Here is a 20,942-nt window from a genome sequence, read left to right as displayed (position 1 = left end):
CAGCATTACACTGCTGGGACTCCGATCAGAACTGCCCACTGCCACCAATGCAGAGAGTCGAGACTGAAGAACATTCCCGGCACCCGACCTCTGACAGGACGCTGTGATCCGCGCGATTAACCCCTCAACTGAGGGGTTAATCGCGCGGATCACAGGGTTCAGTCATAGGGGCCGGGATATGGCCGGCACATTTATTGGTGGCGCAGTGGCCACAGTCCCTCCCCTTCTCCTCCTACTCTGTTCTTAGTGGCCAGCGGCAGCTGCGCACAGTGGGGAGGGAGGGACTCCTCTCCTTCTCCAGTGTGCTGGCTCAGGAAACCATGGTGCGCGCCGAGAGCACATCTTTGAAAATGGGCTGACAAATACCCAAGCGCCAGGACCAAATTCCTGGTCGCCATGGCGACCTGGCGCCCGGGATTTGTCGAGCCCTGCTTTACGCTATACCTAGAAGTCATCTCAGCTCTGATCCACGAGAGGAATGAGGAGGAAGAGAAAGGGGCACACAATAGAGTAGTATGTTTGAGTAAATTATATAACAAAGTGAGAAATCAGGAGGCTCACCTTATATGGTTGTGCTAAAGATAGGCACAACCCTATGGAAGGCTTCTGTGAATCAGACCCATTCACCAGGACTGCAGCCGCAAGAAGAGTTTCTTTCGGATCGGATGTCTAGTCCAGTCATCTGTCTAACCTGATAAAGGGGAACTGTTTATCGCTGAAACGCATTGTTTTTATGTATGCATGTGCTATCCTCAAATAAAGAAGGATTTTTATTTGAACATCACGACCGCCTCCACCAGTGAATTCGCACCTAAGCAGAACCTTCTCCACTATAATAATAAACTGGGGAGTGCAGTAAGTCTACTGTGTTATGCACCACGTGTGCAGGGGATGGGAGACTAGGGCCCACCTTGCTCAGGGGCCCACCGGGGGATGTCACCTGTACCCCTGTGGGCCAGTCCGAGCCTGCCTCCATCCAATGTGTAGTAGACCAGAGCTGGCTACTGCAACGCTGCTCCCATTTAACTGATTGTTAGGGGTGCTGAGTGTTGGACCTCTGCCAAACTGGCATTGATATGAGTACTGGAAAACCCCTTTAAAAAATATGTTTATGTTACTGTGACTACCCCTTACCTAAAATTGCTCATAAAATGACTGAACTGCATTTTTTCATATTGTCTTTGATATATAATGTAACCTAATTATCTGTAAAAGCAAAAAAAAAAAAAGCAAATTAGCTGTTCTAATAAATGTACTTGCAAATAGCTTTTCATGCTAGTTAAAAGTGAAAATGACAAGTTTTATCAGGCAAAAATCATTTCATGCTTATTAATATGCACAACATTTCAGAGTTGTTTCTTCTTTGCAGTAAGTAAAACTGAAGACATTCTTCAAAAAACATCCATTCTGTAACTTTTGAAGGTGCTTGGCTATGTTAAAAAAATTAATAAAAAGTCATAAATCTGCATTTATTTTTCCCAAAAGTAATACATTTATATTCAGTCCTAAGGGGAATCTTCTGACATTGAATATGGTGTTTGAGCTGCAGGCAGCATGTTATAGAGCAAGAGGAGCTGAGCAGATTGATCATCTGTTAATCAGTGATTGACCGCCTTCCATCTATGACTGCGTATGCAAAAATAGCTGTCAATCACTGATAGGGCCATCTCCTTGACCGCCTCCTTAGCAACTGAAGTAATCTATGTTCATATGGGTCTGTATTGATGAGAAAAATGTTTTAATGTATGCAAATAAGCCTCTAGGATCAACGTGGGACTTGTGCAACATGCCGACCCCAGACCCGATCGTGTCTCAGGTTTATCGAAATGCCGAGTGGTGTGTGTGTCACGGTGCTCCTACCTACAGTACAGACCAAAAGTTTGGACACACCTTCTCATTCAAAGAGTTTTCTTTATTTTCATGACTATGAAGGCATCAAAACTATGAATTAACACATGTGGAATTATATACATAACAAACAAGTGTGAAACAACTGAAAATATGTCATATTCTAGGTTCTTCAAAGTAGCCACCTTTTGCTTTGATTACTGCTTTGCACACTCTTGGCATTCTCTTGATGAGCTTCAAGAGGTAGTCCCCTGAAATGGTCTTCCAACAGTCTTGAAGGAGTTCCCAGAGATGCTTAGCACTTGTTGGCCCTTTTCCCTTTACTCTGCGGTCCTGCTCACCCCAAACCATCTCGATTGGGTTCAGGTCCGGTGACTGTGGAGTCCAGGTCATCTGGCGCAGCACCCCATCACTCTCCTTCATGGTCAAATAGCCCTTACTTTCAAAGTTTTCCCAATTTTTCAGCTGACTGACTGACCTTCATTTCTTAAAGTAATGATGGCCACTCGTTTTTCTTTACTTAGCTGCTTTTTTCTTGCCATAATACAAATTCTAACAGTCTATTCAGCAGGACTATCAGCTGTGTATCCACCTGACTTCTCCTCAACGCAACTGATGGTCCCAACCCCATTTATAAGGCAAGAAATCCCACTTATTAAACCTGACAGGGCACACCTATGAAGTGAAAACCATTTCAGGGGACTACCTCTTGAAGCTCATCAAGAAAATGCCAAGAGTGTGCAAAGCAGTAATCAAAGCAAAAGGTGGCTACTTTGAAGAACCTAGAATATGACATATTTTCAGTTGTTTCACACTTGTTTGTTATGTATATAATTCCACATGTGTTAATTCATAGTTTTGATGCCTTCAGTGTGAATCTACAATTTTCATAGTCATGAAAATAAAGAAGACTCTTTGAATGAGAAGGTGTGTCCAAACTTTTGGTCTGTACTGTAAATATCATCGCTCCCCAGGGTTAGGCTTCGAAAGAATAAAGGAGAGAGTAATAGCTTTACTTGAATCAACTTGCATCCGTATAAGAAGTGGTGTTTCTCTTGGTTCCAGCAAGTTTTGGCATAAACTGGCAGGCACACTTCAATAATCTGCTTTATCTCTCTGCTGTGCTAAACTCAGCTTTAGTCTGGCCGCTGGACTTTAGGGCTGTTCAGTACCTTTGGAGTGGGGTGCTTTTGGCTGGTGACCCCCTCGCAACACTCTGTCGGTTAATCTATAAGGAGTCAGGGTGATTCTCAAGTCCTTCCAACCCATTAGAAACAGTAGCAGGGCGTAGGAATGGTAATACCACTCTGGGGTAATACACTTGATTTTACACTTAAAGGGCTTCTGTCCCCCCCCCCCCCCCCCCCATTTAGCAATTTTCAGTATCAGTTGAGTCCATATATATCACTCTTACCTCTCTCTGTGCTGTAATTTCTTTAAAAATGGTACTTTTATAATATGCTAATTACTTTACTACCAACAACTTGGGCGATTACTTGCTGGTAGCCGCCGCATCCTCGGACTATAAACACGCCCCCTCCTCCACTTGATAGACAGGGCCAGCAAGCGCTCTCCTCCTCTCGTTGGCCATGTCTGCCCATGAAATCCCGCGCCTGCGCCGTACCGATCCTCATTCGGCGCAGGCGCTCTGAGAGAAGGGCGCTTTTCCGGGTGTAGGCTGACGTCATCGGCGCAGGCACGCTGAGGAAGGAGCGGGCAAGCGAGATTCCTCCTCTCAGAGCGCCTGCGCCGAATGAGGACCGGTACGGCGCAGGCACGGGATTTCATGGGCAGACAGGGCCAACGGGAGGAGGAGAGCGCTCGCTGGCCCTGTCTATCAAGTGGAGGAAGGGGCGTGTTTATAGTCCGAGGATGTGGCGGCTACTAGCAAGTAACCGCCTAAGTTGCTGGTAGTAAAGTAATTAGCATATTATAAAAGTATGATTTTTAATGAAATTACATCACAGAGAGAGGTAAGAGTGATATATATGGACTTAACTGACATTGGCAAATAGCTAATGTCCGATACTGAAAATTGCTAAATGGGGGGTGACAGAAGCCCTTTAAAAGCTCAGCTCCCTCTGCAACTGAAACGTCCTCCACAGTTGAGCTCCATCTAATCATGTGAAAACTGCAGCCACCACTTTGATTAACTTTAGGAGAAGTCAGGGCCAGGCATGATGATGTTTTCACTGCCTGGTCCTGTCAATAAAAGTTGCATAGAGAGTTGAGCCTTTAGGAGAAACGGTAACACCCCGTCGTTGCTCCTAGTGGCTCATTTGCATATATTAAAACATAGGGAGTTATTTATCTTCTAAGATTGTTTTAATGTAGCGTAAGTCTGGCTTTGCTTTGTGTGTCTGCACCAAATTTAGGAAGTGGTGTGCCCTAATATTATACAGTATGTGACGTGAGTTTAATGTGGTTTACTGTACACCTTTAGGTGTAGAAGAAGACCAGAGGGATGCCTGGCGTGGGTTCTGACATTTTTGCAACTTTTGCAAATATTGCACATGGTAAATGAGAAATAATCCAGGTCTACTCTCACTTTTAGCTCTTAGACATATACCACTGTGAAAAGTGGTGAGGATCATAAAATGTCTAAAAAATTTCTCAGTTGCCATGGAAATGTCGCAGTTGCCATGACTTGTGACTTGTTAACGCCACAAAACTGGCATATCTGCTTTCATAAATGGCCCCATAGATTTTCTCAGTAATGCGGGCACATATGAACATGGGACCAACATAGATGTCTTCCGCTGCCAAGTGTAGAGGCAACAAGTCAGCCAGTTTCATAGGTACACATCTGCTGACGGATGCCCTTTAAAGGGAATCTGTCACCAATTTAATGCTGCCCTAACTTCAAAATCTTCCAGCAACTCCAGTGCTGATGAGTCCTGCTATTCATAAGCTCCAGGCTTTCTCCATCCCTGCTGCTGATTGAAAGTTTTTTTTTTCCTACTGCAATAAACGAAAGGAGGGAAGGCAGGAGTTTATGAATATTAGGAGTCATTGGCATGCACTGTAAGATTTTAGCAAAACTGTTTTGGCAGTTAAAGAAAGTGAACCAACATTTTTCTAAGGGTATCTATTACTAATTTATGCTGCCCTTAGTGAGGACAATAGTGGTACTTCTACCATGTATGCGTTCTCAGGATTTCCTCAGGATAAGCTATTAATATCAGATCGATAAGGGTGTGATTCACCGAGAGTGGAGAGGATGATTACTGAAGACATGCAATGTTACTGCAGTGAGCCCCTGAGGAGCCGATGCAGAGGATGGGAGCGGTACTAGGAATGATGAGGTGTTGTGTCACGGTGAACTCCCTCAGGCTGTTGCTCTTTGGGGATCTGTTCAGTGGAAATGTTATATATGTTATGTATAACAGTCTCTCTTTACATAATGCAAAATATAACTTGAGGCACATCCATCAGCAATAACTACAAAGTGCAGTTTCTGGCAGCAGTTGATGTTGGATGGTAATAGACATATCAGACACTTGTGGGTATACAGTAGGTGTCCACTGTAAGATTCAGACTTGAGCGTTGGCTGGCCTAGTGGTGGTATTTAGATCTGTGAGTCGTAGTCCCTCACCTTGCAGCAGTCTTTAAAGTTGTATTTCGCTGATCAATCTGTTGTCTTTTTATACATATGATTTCTTGGAGCTGTATTTTGCTGGTCTCCTTGGAGTATTGGTCTTACAGGAGAATGATAACTGGTCCCCAGAAGTAGGAGCTCTATCATGAGCTTCCTCTCCCTTTTGTATCTAAACTGAAACCCCACCTCCTGGAAGGATACTGGATCAGCCCACTACTACCAAGAGGGGAGGAACAGGGTGGTTAGGCCTGTTCCTGCCAACCAATGCCAACCATACCTTCCTCTGCTGGAATGCATGGCCATAATAAAAGCATAAGTGGTGGCTGGAGTCTGATTAGTCACAGGATCAGATGGAGCTCAACTGTGGAGAAGATAAGCTTTGACTGTAGGATCTGGATAGGAGCTCTGTTGGGCCCCTATGAACACAGTCCCCACTGTACTGTATATTGGGTATGCCGGCTGTGTTATTTGAATTTTAAAATAGTTTATTTCATACAGTGTTTAGTGTGAATCATTGAACATGCTTTTTGTAGAAAGGTAATGGATTCAGTGTGAGATGTGGAAGTCAGGAAAATGCTGGAAGTTGTAGTTCCCCTGTTACACCCTCTCCCTGAAATGCCCTTTAATATCCCATAATAACCCTGAACATACTTGAACATACATCTTTACCCCTATTCTCTGACACTGTAGTGTCCTCTGATATTATACAACACCCTAAACATGATGGGACTTGTAGTTCTCCCCTGTTATAAAACCCCACACACACCCCACCGTGTAATGTCCTCCGATATCCCATAATACCAACACAGACAAGCTGGAAGTTGTAGTTCTCTCTTTCTATACCCCCTCCCTGTAATATCCTCTGTTATTCCATAATAGCCAGTCATGCTAGGACTAGTTCTCTTATACTACCTTCCTTGCATTGTACTCTGATATCCCGTGATAACCTTTTGGAAACAAGGAGGGCTTTGATTCTGCACCTAACTTTTCAGTCTGCTAGTGTGAACATTCTGTAAGAGTTCAACCACACTGACTGATCATGAGCCGTACAGGGTGCGGCCAGCTGAGTTCTAGAACCGTGCGGCCAATTAGGCTGTAGCTGCCTGTTATGTAACTAGTGAAGACCACACTGTATAGCTGGTCTTCACTGTTAATGGCCACATGGTATTGAAGGTGCCATACAGCCATTAACAATGAAGATTGTCCATACAGTGTGGTCTTCATTAGTTAAATAACAGGCAGCTGCAGCCTAATTGGCTGCACAGTTTTCGACCACAGTCAGCTGCACCCAGAACAGCTCACGATCGTGCCGTGAGGTTGTACCCTAAGACCAGTTTCAGACGAGCGTGTTCACTGTGTGAATTCCCATAGTGAACTCTACTCCTTTGACAGCGGAAACCGAGCGGATCTGTTATGCTGGACATAGAGTTCTATTATGACGGAATACATAACGGAATGCCTCTAAAGGCATTATGGTCTTTGGTAATGGAATCCATAACGGAATTCAGCATATACCCAAACCCGAACTTCATAACTTGAATTTCGCTCATCCCTACAGAGCATGTCTAGAAAACTCTCCCATAGAAGTCAATGTGGTCCCCTCAGTGGACCATGTGGCTGCTGTAAAGCAATTTTCTCAATGCTTTCTAAATGCTGTTCAGAACAGCTCAGGCAAGATGGCCACCACCATAATCATCTTCAGAAAATAATATAAAAAAAATCGCAGAATCAGAAATTCAGAAAATAAAATCAAATTCGAAAAAAAGGATATGTGTCGCTATCTGGTTTTAACTGGCAGATAACATTTTTAGGCTACTTTCACACTAGCGTTTTTGCTAAATCCGACAGTGTTCAGCAAAAGCGCTTCCATTACTGATAATACAACCACCTGCATCTGTTATGAACTGATCCGGTTGTATTATCTTTAATATTGCCAAGACGGATCTGTCATGAACTCCATTAAAAGTCAATGGCGGACTGATCAGTTTTCTATTGTGGCACATTGTGGCAGAGAAAACTGACCCGTCCCCATTGACTTGCATTGGGGGTCATATCCGTCTTGCTCCGCATCCCAGGACGGAAAGCAAATTACAACATGTTGCGGTTTGCTCTCCGGTATGGGAACGCAACTAAACGGAACGGAATGCATTTTGGAGCTTTCCGTTCTGTTCTGTTCAGTTTTGTCCCCATGACAATGAATGGGGACAAAACTGAAGTTTTTTTTTCCAGTATTGAGCCCCTATGACAGATCTCAATACTGGAAAACAAAAACGCTAGTGTGAAAGTAGCCTTAGGCTTATTGCACACGACAGTATTTTTCACGGTCCGCAAAACGGGGTCCCGTTTTTCCGTGATCCGTGACCGTTTTTTCGTCCGTGGGTCTTCCTTGATTTTTGGAGGATCCATGGACATGAAAAAAAAGTCGTTTTGGTGTCCGCCTGGCCGTGCGGAGCCAAACGGATCCGTCCTGAATTACAATGCAAGTCAATGGGGACGGATCCGTTTGATGTTGACACAATATGGTGCCATTTCAAACGGATCCGTCCCCATTGACTTTCAATGTAAAGTCAGGAGTCCCTTTTTTACCATCGGATCGGAGTTTTCTCCAATCCGATGGTATATTTTAACTTGAAGCGTCCCCATCACCATGGGAACGCCTCTATGTTAGAATATACTGTCGGATATGAGTTAGATCGTGAAACCTCATTTCCGACAGTATATTCTAACACAGAGGCGTTCCCATGGTGATGGGGACGCTTCTAGTTAGAATATATTACAAACTGTGTACATGACTGCCCCCTGCTGCCTAGCAGCATCCGATCTCTTACAGGGGGCCGTGATCAGCACAATTAACCCCTCAGGTGCCGCACCTGAAGGGGTTAATTGTACTATCATATCCCCCCCCCCTTCCTCTATTGTAATATATCGTTGGTGGCACAGTGTGCGCCCCCCCCCCCTTCCTCCCTCTATTGTAATAAATCGTTGGTGGCACAGTGTGCGCCCCCCATCGGCCCCCCCTCCCTCTATAGCATTAACAACATTGGTGGCCAGTGTGCGGCCTCCCATCTCCCCCCCCCCCCCCGATCATTGGTGGCAGCGGGTTACTGGCAATAGTACAATAGTAAAAGATTCATACTTACCTGGGAGCTGCGATGTTCCTGTCCGGCCGGGAGCTCCTCCTACTGGTAAGTGACAGTTCATTTAGCAATGCGCCGCATAGACCTGTCACTTGCCAGTAGGTGGAGCTCCCGGCCGGACACGAACATCGCAGCAGCCACCAGCAGGTAAGTATGAATCTTCTACTATTGTACTATTGCTAAGTAACCATGGCAACCAGGACTGTAGTAGCGTCCTGGTTGCCATGGTTACCGATCGGAGCCCCAGCGATTAAACTGGGACTCCGATCGGAACTCCGCTGCCACCAATGATGGGGGGAGGGGGGAGATGGGAGGCCGCACACTGGCCACCAATGTTGTTAATGCTATAGAGGGAGGGGGGGCCGATGGGGGGCGCACACTGTGCCACCAACGAATTATTACAATAGAGGGAGGGAGGGGGGGCGCACACTGTGCCACCAACGAATAATTACAATAGAGGGTGGGGGGGGGCCGCACTGGCCACCAACCTATTATTACAATAGAGGGGGGGGGGCCGCACTGGCCACCAATGATATTCAAACTGGGGAGGGGGGGAGGGTCTGCCCCCTGCTGCCTGGCAGCCCTGATCTCTTACAGGGGGATATGATAGTACAATTAACCCCTTCAGGTGCCGCACCTGAAGGGGTTAATTGTGCTGATCACGGCCCCCTGTAAGAGATCGGGTGCTGCCAGGCAGCAGGGGGCAGTCTTGTACACAGTTTGTAGTGTATTCTAACTAGAAGCGTCCCCATCACCATGGGGACGCCTCTGTGTTAGAATATACTGTCGGTTCTGAGTTTTCACGAAGTGAAAACTCAGCTATGAAAAAGCTTTTATGCAGACGGATCTGAAGATCCGTCTGTATAAAAAGTAACCTATGGCCACGGATCACGGACACGGATGCCAATCTTGTGTGCATCCGTGTTCTTTCACGGACCCATTGACTTGAATGGGTCCGTGAACCGTTGGCCGTGAAAAAAATAGGACAGGTCTTATTTTTTTCACGGCCAGGAAACACGGATCTCGGATGCGGCTGCAAAACGGTGCATTTTCCGTTTTTTCCACGGACCCATTGAAAGTCAATGGGTCCGCGAAAAAAAACGGAAAACGGCACAACGGCCACGGGTGCACACAACGGTCGTGTGAAAGAGGCCTTAGTGACACATTTCCTTCAAAGCCCTGGTCAGATAAGGTATATTACAGCACAATAAATGATTCTGTCATTTAGGCCTTATTCACACATCAGTGCTTTAGTCAGTGTTTGTAGCAGAAGGGCTAGTGCAAATTTAAATAGATACAGTGAGCAACAGTAGTATTTGAACACCCTGACATTTTGCAAGTTCTCCCTCTTAGAAATCATGGAGGGGTCTGAAATTCACATTGTAGGTGCAATCCCACTCCGAGAGACAGAATAAAATAAAAATAAAAATCAGGAAATCACATTGTATCATTTTTAAAGAATTTATTTGTCTTGCACTGCTGAACATACAGTAAGTATTTGAATACCTGAGAAACAGCACAAATTCTGGCTCTCAAAGACCTGTTACTGTGCCTTTAAAAAGTCCACCTCTACTCCACTCATTAAACTAACTTAGTAGCACCTGTCTGAGCACTTTAAAGAGTAGCACCTGTCCACCCCACAGTTAGTCAGACGCCAACTACTACCATGGGCAAGACCAAAGAGGTTTCAAAAGACACCATAGACAAAATTGTGGACCTCCACAAGGCTGGAAAGGGCTATAGGGCAATTGCCAAGCAGCATGGTGAAAAAAGATAAACTGTTGGAACAATTGTTAGAAAATGGAAGAGGCTAAAGACGACTGTCAGCCTTCCTCGGACTGGGGCTCCATGCAAGAGCTCACCTCGTGGGGTATCACTGATGATAAGAAAGGTGAGGAATCAGCCCAGAACTACAAGGGAGGAGCTGGTCAATGACATGAAGAGAGTGGGACCACAGTTTCAAAGGTCACTGTCGGTGAACACTACTCCGTCATGGTTTCAAATCATGCATTGCACGGAAGGTTCCCCCTGCTCAAGTCATCACATGTCCAGGCCCGTCTGAAGTTTGCCAAAAAACTTCACTCGTCGTGTTTGGGGGAAAAAGAAGGATGAGTTGCATCCCAAGAACACCATCCCTACTGTGAAGCATGGGGTGGTAACATCATACTTTGGGGGTGCTTTGCTGCGAAGGAGACAGGGGACGACTGCACTGTATTAAGTAGAGGATGAATAGGGCCATTTATTGTAAGATTTTGAGCAACAACCTCCTTCCCTCAGTCAGAGCATTGAAGATAGGTCGTGGCTGGGTCTTCCAACATGACAACGACCCAAAGCAAACAGCCAGGATAACCAAGGAGTGGCTCCGTAAGAAGCATATTAAGGTTATGGAGTGGCCTAGTCAGTCTCCAGACCTAAATCCAATATAATATCTTTGAGGGGAGCTGAAACTCCATGTTGCTCAGCGACAGCCCCGAAACCTGACAGATTTAGAGGAGATCTGTGTGGAGGAGTGGGCCAAAATCCCTGTTGCAGTGTGTGCAAACCTGGTCAAGAATAGTGTTGATCACGAATATTCGAATTGCGAATTTTAATCGCGAAAATCGGCACTTCGAGAATTTGCGAATATTTAGAATATCGCAAAATATATTCGTAATCGCGAATATTAGATTTTTTTTAAATACCAGTTCACGCGAATATATTAGGCAAATTTTATGCGAATTTTCACAATCAAGAAAATAATGCCTGGAGATCATGAATTCGCAAATTCTCGAATATATGGCGAATATTTGCCAAAATATTTGCGAAATATCACGAATTCGAATATTGCCCCTGCCGCTCATCACTAGTCAAGAACTACAGGAAACGTTTCACCTCTGTAATTGCAAACAAAGGCTTCTTTACCAAATATTAACACTGATTTTCTCAGGTGTTCAACTTAAAAGGTGAAACTAATATATGAGATAGACTCATTACATGCAAAGCGAGATATTTCAAGCCTTTAGTTGTAATTTGGATGATTAGGGCTTACAGCTTATGAAACCCCAAAGTCACAATTTTGAGGTACCCTTTGCTCAGGAGGTATGGATTAATTAGCTGACTAGACTGTGACACTTTGAGCCTAGAATATTGAACCTTTTCACAAAATTCTAATTTTAAGCTGCATTAATGCAATTTGAGTTTGACCTGTATGTTCAGCAGTGCAAGACAAATAAATTCTTTAAAAATCATACAATGTGATTTCCTTATTTTTTATTATTTTTTATTATGTCTCTCAGAGTGGGAATACACCTACAATGTGAATTTCAGACCCCTCCATGATTTCTAAGTGAGAACCTGCAAAATCTCAGGGTGTTCAAATACTTCTTTTCCTCACTGTATACAATGCACGTGAGGGACTGAGGCTGTAGGCTAGTTTTCTGGTGTCTGTCTATACATGAAACATTTTGTTATTTTAAAAAAATGGGTTGGCTTAGCAGGAGAGGCATGGACACCCGAAACCTGACTAATTTACATTATTTTCCTAGCAGAAACTAGCATAACTTTTAGCTCAAATCTACGTACCTCACAGCATCAGCTGTCATTAATTGCTTTTCAGATGCATGGACTGCAGAAGATGAGCCACATTTTATTAAGAAGCTTATGTTTCTTAACAAACCTGGTGCATCTTTCTCCAGTGCACTTTTTTTTATTAACACTGGCGTATGAAATACCAGGTTTAATAAATTCCCCAGTTGTGTTTTGTATATGTATTCCTTCACCCCTGACCATTCTCTCTCCCTTATTTACATATGTATTTATCTCTCATTTTACCATAGGTTTCTGTTTTCATCCTTGTGCACTGTTACAATCCTACATTTACGGGTCGCAGCACATGCCTGGACTGTTTAAAAATCAATATCAGTAAAGCCATGTTGAGAATTTACACTTTCCTGAATGCAATTTTTTTCACACCAGAGGGACTTCTGCATACATGTTAGACTAAATTGATTTTCTTCTTGAATTTACTCAGGGAAAAAGTAACACATTACCCTTCGCTCTGCAATTCTTAAAATGCAATAGGAAAGCTGGTTATGGACTGTAATGAAAAACAAAGAATTTCATATACATTGGGGGAATTTATCAGGCCCTGTACTCCCGGATTGCAGCTTTAAAAAAGTCGCATAATTAGGGTTTTGCACATTTTGAGGTTAATTGTGAAAATATTTTGGGGGAGATTTATCAATACTGGAGCTTTCTGCGCCTATCGCGATATCCCCTGCACTGCCGGAGGTTGGACCTAATTTTCGACAAGGCACACACCTTGTCATAAATTAGGCTGGGCCTCCTGCAGTCCGTGCGCCTAACCAGAAATCTAAGACAGTTCAGAGGTGCCGGAGATTTCTGGTTTCATTTGCACCACCCTTCCCCACCCTTGCCATGTCCCCTTTCAGAAAAGTAGCGAGGGCGGAGAAAATGGGACATTTTAACGCCACTTTTCTGGTGCAAAGAAGATGATAAATCTACCCCTTTGGTGGAAAAATGTGCATTGCTACTACGTAATTGAGTTTCATTAAGATTTAGCACTTAGAGTTTGACCACACAACGCGATCATGTGAAGGTTGCCATTAACAACTATGACCGACCACACAGTACGATCTTCATTAGTTAAATATGAGGTAGTGGTGGACTAATTGGTCGCATGGTACTCAACCACAGCAGGACCTCTTCCTGAACGCCCCACGACAGCATCGTTTGGTCGTACCCTTAGATGGTTTATAAAAGGTCATGAACACTTCAGTAGGAGGGTGGTGTAGGAAAACTGGGGTAACCTATAAAGACACACTAGATTTAACAACATTTGATAAATTTGATGCTAATTACACTAATGCAGACTCCTGCCAATCTTACTTCAAGTAATAATCTCCTGATTAATTTCACCCATTTACTTTTGAATCTTGATAAATAGATTTAGGCTACTTTCACACTTGCGTTCAGGGTTCCGCTTGTGAGTTCCGTTTGAAGGCTCTCACAAGCGGCCCCGAACTGATCCGTAGAGCCCCAATGCATTCTGAGTGGATGCGGATCCGCTCAGAATGCATCAGGATGGCTCCGTTTGTCCTCCGCTCCGCTCAGCAGGCGGACATCCAAACGCTGCTTGCAGTGTTCGGGTGTCCGCCTGGCCGTGCGGAGCCAAACGGATCCATCCAGACTTACAATGTAAGTCAATGGGGACGGATCTGTTTGAAGATGACACAATATGGTGCAATTTCAAACTGATCCGTCCCCCATTGACTTTCAATGTAAAGTCTGGACGGATCCGTCTGACTAACTTTCACACTTAGGCTACTTTCACACTTGCGTTCGGGGTTCCGCTTGTGAGTTCCGTTTGAAGGCTCTCACAAGCGGGCCAGAACGCATCTGTAGAGCCCCAATGCATTCTGAGTGGATGCGGATCCGCTCAGAATGCATCAGTTTGGCTCCGTTTCACCTCCGTTCTGCTTAGCAGGCGGACACCCGAATGCAGCTTGCAGCGTTCGGGTGTCCGCCTGGCCGTGAGGAGCCAAATGGATCCGTCCAGACTTACAATGTAAGTCAATGGGGATGGATCCGTTTGAAGATGACACAATATGGTGCAATTTCAAACGGATCCGTCCCCCATTGACTTTCAATGCAAAGTCTGGACGGATCCGTCTGACTAACTTTCACACTTAGTTTTTTTCTGAAATATAATGCAGACGGATCCGTTCTGAACGGATACCATTGTTTGCATTATAGGAGCGGATCCGTCTGAGCAGACACCAGACGGATCCGCTCCGAACGCAAGTGTGAAAGTAGCCTAAAGGTAAAATGAGTAGAAAATTAGAACAGATACTTAACTTGAAACTCCTGGACCTCAGAACATCAAGGCTGTAAAACATTGATTCAAGGCTATGTCTACCTTCTCATACAATGAAGAAGAAAGAGAACGCATTCTGTCTCAAGTAACAGCATCACGAGATTTCCTGCAGATCCCGACATAGGACATCAAAAGCAGAGATCTTGAAAAGGAATCCCGTTGATTGATCAACTATCAGCTACATAGTGCAACACTTGCTGAATACATCAAAGAACAGCGTATTCCTAGGGGTCTACGTATGACCATACGACCAACTCTCTTTAAAGATGACCCAAGATACTGCGACCAGTTCCAGCAGATCCTCAATCAATGTCCCTCCTCATGATTTTGAATTTGAATCTCCTTTCCTGGACTTCCTGCGATGCCTCTGTTGAGAATGAATTTTGTCTAAGTCTGGATCATTCAGATGGATATATGTTCTGTGCAAATATATCTATGTTGCCTCTTTTTGTTCTTCTATCTACATGGTGTATTGACATCTCTTTATGTTTATTTTACTTTATTCTGTACTTAAGACCAATGTCATGTACTCATTGAGATATTTCTGTATGCCCTTCCAGTTGTACTGAAGAAGGCTATATGCCGAAAAAGTTTTGACTGGAACCGCTTTTTGAAATAAAAGCATTTATCCAAAACAGCAAAGTGGAGTACAGGAGTCTGAATTTATATTATTATCTGGTTTGGGAACCATCGCCCACAAAATCAGATTGGAGTACTATCTAACCTTACATTAATTCTTTATTTCTGCAGTGATATGTTACAGATTTTTACATTGTTTGTGTTGTTGGTTGACTCGTATACCTGTAATTTCAGATGTCACAGCTGGCGGAGGGAGGACCTTGTCTAAGAAGAAGATGGAGAAGTGGAAGTCACGTGAAGTTTCCACAAAGACATGCACACCGTGGCCACGGTGACCAGGCATACGAGGTGACGAAGATAGTGTAGCGGCTTGGGATTTATGGGTAGACAAGGTCCTCTTGTCTTTGTAATAAAGCTATGGCCTCATCCCCTTTTTTACCACAAATATAAGGTTCCGTTATTTATTTGATAGATAGAGAACCCCCTGTGTGAGTGGGATGTTGAACGTCTCTTCAGTCAACAAAGATTGGCATAAAAAGTAATTCTTTGTAAATGAACCTCAATACGTACACCTGATAAAATATATCATAGGGTACACAGCAGTATCAATACACCTTGGAATAATAAACGAAAGAACCTACTGGTCCTACCAGGTGATGTCCGCTGGAATCGGAACAAGTTCCTTATGGTGATAGAGCAAAAAGAATAACCATACAGGATGGCGAGCGTCCCTGTTAAATTACCAGCAGGGGTGCTGTGCTGGCCATGGAAAATCGAGCCATTCCAATGTATAACAAGGTAAGCTAGGGCATTTCCTCTTAGTGCTACCACACAGTACTAATGCCCACACTGTGCCCCCTCACAGTAGAAATATCCACATTGTGCTACCTCACAGTACTAATGCCCACATTGTGTCCCTGCACAGTAGTAATATCAACATTTTGCCCGCTCACATTAATAATGCCCACATTGTGCCCCCTCATAGTAGTTATGCCCATATTGTGCCTCCTCACAGTAGTAACGACCAGGCTACACCCCTGTTTTTTATATACTTTATACAGCATACTTTGGGGTGTTAAATATTACCTACTGCATACTGTGGGGTGTTATACTATTTACTGCGTACTGTGGTGTATTATATAATGTATACTGTGGAGTTTTATATACTATATACTGCATACTGTGTGAAGTTATATAAATTATTGCATACTATGGCGTGTTATATACTACAGACTGCATACTGTAGGTTGTTATACTATATACTGCATACTGTGGGGTGTTATATACTCTATACTCAACTAAATACTGTGGGGTGTTACAAACTTTATACTGCATACTGTGGGCTGTTATATACTATATTCTGCATACTGTTGGGTGTTATACTATATATTTGGCATAGTTTTCTTTAATATTTACCAGAAAAAAATCACTATGAAGCAGAATGCAAAAGGGGGGATGGTTGGGGTAAATGGAGGAAGGGGGCCCAAGATAGGTAAACGGGTCAGACCTATGATACACTTAATCCTTCCATGATGTAAGATTGCATGCTGTGAAGGGCTTGTGGTAGCAGCAGACAGGATGTCGCATTGTATCTAGGAGGCCCAGAATTTTAGCTGATATTTTATCACCATCTTTCTTTACAAGCACCCTCACAACATCTAGTGATACATGGTTTAAATTTGTTGGGTTCACTAAATGTGGGGGTCACCCCTGCAAAACTTGTGGATTTACCTGTAAAACTACGGAGTTTAACAACTCCTTACATACTGATACATTTCCTATTAAACATTATATTAATTGCAATACCTCAGATGTTATCTACATTATCAAGTGCACTATATCTGACCTGTTGTATGTGGGAAGTAATTGTTGCCAATTTATAATAAGATTTAGAGAACATCTCAATTACATCTCAAATCCCCAGGCTGTTAACATATCTAATGTAGCCCAACACTTTATCAGATCCCATAATCGGAATATTGACAGTCTGTGCACCTATGGTATAGAAAAGGTCAAATCTCCGGTGAGAGGGGGTGATATCAAAAAGAAGATTTTATTATGGGAAGCGTACTGGATTTTTCGGCTTCAAACTAGAGTTCCACATGGGCTCAACCTTAAAAAGGAAATTATGCATTTTTATAAATTTTTCTCTTCTAACATGAGTATTTTTGTTCATATTATTTCCCTGTGCCAGTTTTATTGTTGGAATTATGGGGGTTTACTTGAGTCTAACGCCACCCACGTTTTCTCATTTACTACCATTTTCCAGGTGCACCATTCCTCCCCCCCCCTTTTTATATATTCTAGTTTTCATATGTTAATATATATATTTACACATGTTTGTGTGGGGCTTTATTAGGTGCAGGAAAAAGGATTGTCCGGGCTTGTACTACCTTGTTCCATGCCTCCAATCGCCTGTGGTTGCGGGGGGGAAGAGGGGGGTTCGGATTTTTTTTTTATTTTTCTCCTTCCCCTCTTTTTTCCAGAACTACAGACCGTACAAACCCGTCCTGCAGAGTGGACAAGCGCACGGCGCCATTGGTTGCTAACTCGCTATGATGCCGTGCGCTTATTGCCGCCACCGCTGTACATTAATACACTTGTATAGATCATACAAATGTATCACAGTACAGCGGTGGTGGCTGGAAGCGCACGGCGTCATAGCGAGTTAGCAACCAATGACGTTGTGCGCTTGTCCACTCTCCAGGACGGCAGGCTGGGTTTGTACAGTCCGTAGTTTTGAAAAAACATGCCCGTGTGCAGGCGGTCTAAATCTAATATTTCCACCTCAAAGCATTAAATACTTTTTGCAGTTTACTTGAGTAAATTATTTTCAATACTATTATTGTTCAAAATTGGGATTATATGCTTGCATTTTTATCTTGCAGCGGATGTTGGGGCGGGGATATGACCGCACCCGGTCCCACGCCGAGAAGCAGCGGATTGTGCGGGAGCTGGCCTATGAGATCTGGCGCCAAACGGGTCTCAAACACCGCCGTCTGGCCATCATAAAAAAATGGTCAGACATGAAGCGAAGACACCCCCAGTTTATAAAAAGAATCCGGGACGAAAAATGCCCAGGTGCATGCGTAAATAACTTTTGTATGTTTTGCCAACACTTTGTAATGTATACAGTGCTAAACAAAAGTATTCACCCCCCTTGACTTCATTCTTTTTTTTGTTGCCTCACCCCCTGGAATTAATATTGATTGTTGGAGGATTTGTATCATTTAATTTGTAGAACATGCCCACAACTTAGACCTTCTTTTAAATTGGTTAATTGTAAAGCATACAACTAATAGGACAAAATAACAGAAAAGGTCAATGTGCATAACTATTCACCCCCCTAAAGTCAATACTTTGTAGAGCCACCTTTTGCGTCAATCACAGCTTCAAGTCGCTTTGGATAAGTTTTTATGAGCAGTTTCCACATCTTACGACTGGAATTTTTGCCCATTCCTCCTTGCAAAACTGATTCAGCTCCTACCAATTGGATAGTTTGTGCTTGTGGACAGCAATCTTTAAGTCTGACCACAGATTTTTTATTGGATTAAGATCTGGGCTTTGACTAGGCCATTCCAACACATTTACATGTTTCCCCTTAAACCACTCAAGTGTTGCTTTAGCCGTGTGTTTGGGGTCATTGTCCTGCTGGAAGGACCCCTCCATATTGGAATTTCTTTATATCTAATGTTCTTAAGATTTGGGAGTTGTTTATCTAAAATCTGAACATTCTGTGATCACAGAAGTTCCTTTTCCCTCCATTTGGAGAAAGCGATCGGCGGAGGCCGTGGAGGTTGTGGAGGTTGAAGAGGCCGGACCCTCCCAGCCTATTGAGCCACCCCCACCAGATGTGGGAGAAGTGAAAGAGGTGGAAAGTGCTGGACCCTCCAGCATCGCCCCATCTCAGGACTCGGAGAAAGAGGAGGCGATCACCAGCCCCCGCCAGGAGGGTAAATATGTGCACATAGCAATATGATTATGTATCCATAACATGTACATAAACATTAAAAGGGCCAACAATAAGGCGACAACATACACTATAGTAATACAAAAAAAAACAACTCGACAATAAATCTTTAATATACATTAAAACCATTAACTTAACAAATAAATAATATTAAACTTAATAGAACTATCACTAACAAACAAAATAAAATTATACTGTACTGAAATATCACTAATTAATAAACTATAGAATGATCATAAATATCACTAACTAACGTATTGAGATTTAAATCGTCAATGTGTATAAAGACTTTAAATAAAAAAAGTTGAAAAATAGACAAACAGACATATTTTGTACCTCTGTGTACATATCGACCGTCTCTATAAAAATATCCTATGATCTAACCCCTCCGGTGAACACTTTAAAAATAAAAAATAAATAAACAATTAAAAGAAAACACTAATTTAGTCACCTAACATCACTAAAAGTGCAACACCAAGCTATCAAAAAAGGCATATGCTCCCCAAAATAGTAGCAATCGGTCATTTCATTCTGCCAAAAATGAGACCCTACCATTAGACAATCGCCAAATAAAAACAATAATATGGCTCTCAAACTATGGAGACAGTAAAATATGAATTGTTTTTGGTTCAACAATGCTTTTATTGTGTAAAATAGAAATAACTAAAACATAAGGAAAAATATTCGGTCTTGCCACATCTGTAACAACCAGCTGTATAAAAATATCATACCAACTAACCCCTCAGGTGGACACCTTTTAAAACAAAAATTTTAAACTCTCAAAAAAGGCATTTTTTTTAGAACTTTTATCACAAAAAGGTGTAATAGCAAGCGATCATAAAGTCAGATGCACCACAAAATAAAGGTTTAAAGGTTTAATAGGAATTGCAGATAATGCTCATATATATTTTTTTCAAACAGGAATGAAGACATTGAAGGCCAAATTGGCCAAAATGCAGAAGGAGCAGCGCAACGATATGCGGTACATTCAGGAGCGCATGAAGGCCATGGAGGAGAGGCAACGCCAGGCCATGAAGGGGGTGCAGGAGATGATCCTGCTATTGGAAAAGTTGCCCTAAAATTTTATATTTTTTTTCTAATAAGTTATATAAATTGTTTATACAGTTATAACGTGTATTTAGTTTTTTGTAATATTGCTCGGTTTTAGTGTAATAGCTCGGCCTAAATCAGCCAGAACTGCAGCCGGTAAATACATGTCAAATACATATAGGGTCCATTCACACGTCTGTAAAATGGGTCTGCATCCGTTCCACAATTTAGCGGAACGTTTGCAGACCCATTGATTTTCAGTTCCAGTCTGAAAAATTAGGCATTTACAGGATAAAGAAGTAAGTGTTGGCCAGTACAGGCCGCAAAAATTAGCCAACAGGTGTTCACCCTACAGCAAAGAACTTTGTATTCTGTGGCATTCTGTGGCATGTATGTGGCATTCTGTGTATTCTGTGGCATGTATTCATTAGGCATTCACCGGATACAGAAGTAAGTGTCGGCCATTACAGGCCCCAAAACTTAGCCAACAGGCGTTCACCTGAGAGCAAAGAACTTTGCATTCTGTGGCTGGTGGTACATTAGGCATTCACAGGATAAATAAGTGTCGGCCAGTACAGGCCCCAAAAATTAGCTGACCGGCTTTCACCTGACAGCAAAGAACTTTGTATTCTATGGCTGGAGGTACATTAGGCATTCACAGGATACAGAAGTAAGTGTCGGCCATTACAGGCCCCAAAAATTAGCCGACAGGCGTTCACCTGACAGTAAAGAACTTTGTATTCTGTGGCTGAATGTACATTAGGCATTCACAGGATAAATAAGTGTCGGCCAGTACAGGCCCCAAAAATTAGCCGACAGGCGTTAACCTGACAGCAAAGCATTTTTTATTCTGTGGCTGGAGGTACATTAGGCATTCACAGAATA

Source organism: Bufo bufo, chromosome 3 (genome assembly GCF_905171765.1).
Source record: "Bufo bufo chromosome 3, aBufBuf1.1, whole genome shotgun sequence".
NCBI lineage: Eukaryota > Metazoa > Chordata > Amphibia > Anura > Bufonidae > Bufo > Bufo bufo.
Note: the sequence above shows the minus strand (reverse complement) of the source record.